Genomic DNA, 2,046 nt, shown 5'->3' on the forward strand with positions numbered 1-2,046 from the left:
AGAATCCCAAGCAGGCTCCACGCTGTCAGTGCAGAGCTCCAACCTACGAACTGTGAGATCATGACCTGAGCCAAAATCAAGAATGAGTCGCTTAAGTGACTGAGACACCCAGGCACCCCAATAGACATACCCCAAATGTTTATAGTGGTTATCTATAGGTGGTGGATTGGCAGTGATTTTTCTTTTTTCCACCGCCCTTACTTATTTTCTGTCTTTGAGGCATTTAAAACTAGATCAGAGAGAATTTCAGACTCACCTTTGGAACAACTTACTCTCATTTTTGACTACTTCAGTTTTTTTCTTTCTTTTTAAAAGTCTGAGACCACAGAAATATGTAATTTTTCCATTAATTTCATCAGTTATTTTTGATCAGTTTAAACTTTTTCAGGTACATGTCATTTCAATTTTAGTGAAAAAGTCTATAAAATGATACTAGTTATTGATAGACGTGAGAGGACAGCCAACTGGGAAAAACCTTCTGTTTTAAATGTTTATTTATTTATGTTGAGAGAGAAGGAAAAAGAGAGAGAGAGCAGGAGAGGGGGGAGAAAGAGAGGAGAGGAAGAATCCCAAATCAGTGCAGAGCTGATGTAGGGCTCAATCCCAGGAACTATGAGATCATGACCTTAGCAAAAACCAGTGTTGGATGCTTACCCGACTTAGCCACCTAGGTGCCCTTTTTCATTGTAGAGTTTATTTATTTATTTTGAAAGAGACAGAGAAAGACAACAAGCGTGAACGGGGTGGTGCAGAGAAAGAGAATCCTAAGCAGTTATTTATTTTAAACTCTAGGACAATATATCTGCAGTTATGAATGACTAATTGTTTTTTATCAAAATCAAGAAAAGTAACAGATAAAAACACTGCAAGTGTTCCATGGAGTTTGGTACCCTTTTGTAAAGGCTTCAAGTTCCACTTTACACAAAGGGCAGTACAATTCTAGCATTGATCATGTGCAAGATGTGTAGAGGCATAAAATAAAATAGCTTAATAAAGTGTGAATACAATACTATTGGTTATTAGTGGGAATGAAGACATTGGTTTTGTTTTGTTTTGGGGGTTTTTTTTGCCCATCTTTTGGAATGAATGAGGGTATGGTTTGCTGTAATCTTTCACCAGAATATCCCTAGTACCATCAATCACAACTGTTTTTGTCTTAAGTCCCCTTTAACTCTTATGTGTTTTGGGCCCAGTCAAAGAGCTTAGGATGATATATATCACGTTTATAAACATTTAATGCAGTCAAAATTTAAATACATGTAAAATGTCTTATTCATCAGGTCATTTTAAAATGATAAAAAGTGATGACCTCATTACATGTTAACATTTTTTTTATTAAAAATTAACTATTTTTCCCCAAACAAAAAAAAAAACAGAAGAGTGATTCTGTTTTTTATTGTTTTGTTTTTTGGTTTTCTCAAATACCTGGCTCAGTATAAGATAGTCAGACTCCCATATCTCTTCCGCATTCAACCTGTTATAAGATGTTGTTTTGGTTTAAGTAGTGAAGAAAATTCAGTTCACACAGAGATATGTATGAATACTAAAGGATTAATAATTGTGGTTATTCTTCTTTGTTATTACACCAACACTCATTAAGTAGTAATTTCCTTACCTCATGCATGTTGTCATGTTGTCAGGCCCAAGGGATATTCCATCCTTGTCAGGAGGAGTGCTAACCTTCTCTCCTTTCACACAATACAGTAGTGATTTCGTAAAAGTTAGCTGTACTGTAGAATCTGGAATTACAATAAGAAATTTGTTATATTCTAATCATTGAAATCCATTGAACTATAGATTGTTATTTGGTTCATGCATGAGTTTGTATCGTCAAGCAGTGATGATTTTTAAAACACTTTGTATTCTGCAAATCTTCCAAATGTTAACACATTTCATTGCACAACATCAGAAAATCACATTTATTAAGATCACTACCAATCTGATCAGTAAAGTCTTTACGTATTGGGAAGCGGTCAAGGTCACGATAGCAAATACAAGCTTCCTCAATACTAATTTTCACTTGGAATCTCAAATATTATTGGCAAC

The 2,046-nt window shown here is 34.8% G+C and overlaps 1 pseudogene; it reads right to left on the reverse strand.

Moving 5' to 3' along the window:
• Positions 1-1,552: 1,552 nt before the first annotated feature.
• LOC144238840 (U6atac minor spliceosomal RNA) lies at positions 1,553-1,702 on the reverse strand (annotated as a pseudogene).
• Between the last annotated feature and the right edge of the window lie 344 nt (positions 1,703-2,046).

The sequence above is a fragment of the Crocuta crocuta genome, unplaced genomic scaffold, assembly GCF_008692635.1.
Source record: "Crocuta crocuta isolate KB4526 unplaced genomic scaffold, BGI_CrCroc_1.0 scaffold116, whole genome shotgun sequence".
NCBI lineage: Eukaryota > Metazoa > Chordata > Mammalia > Carnivora > Hyaenidae > Crocuta > Crocuta crocuta.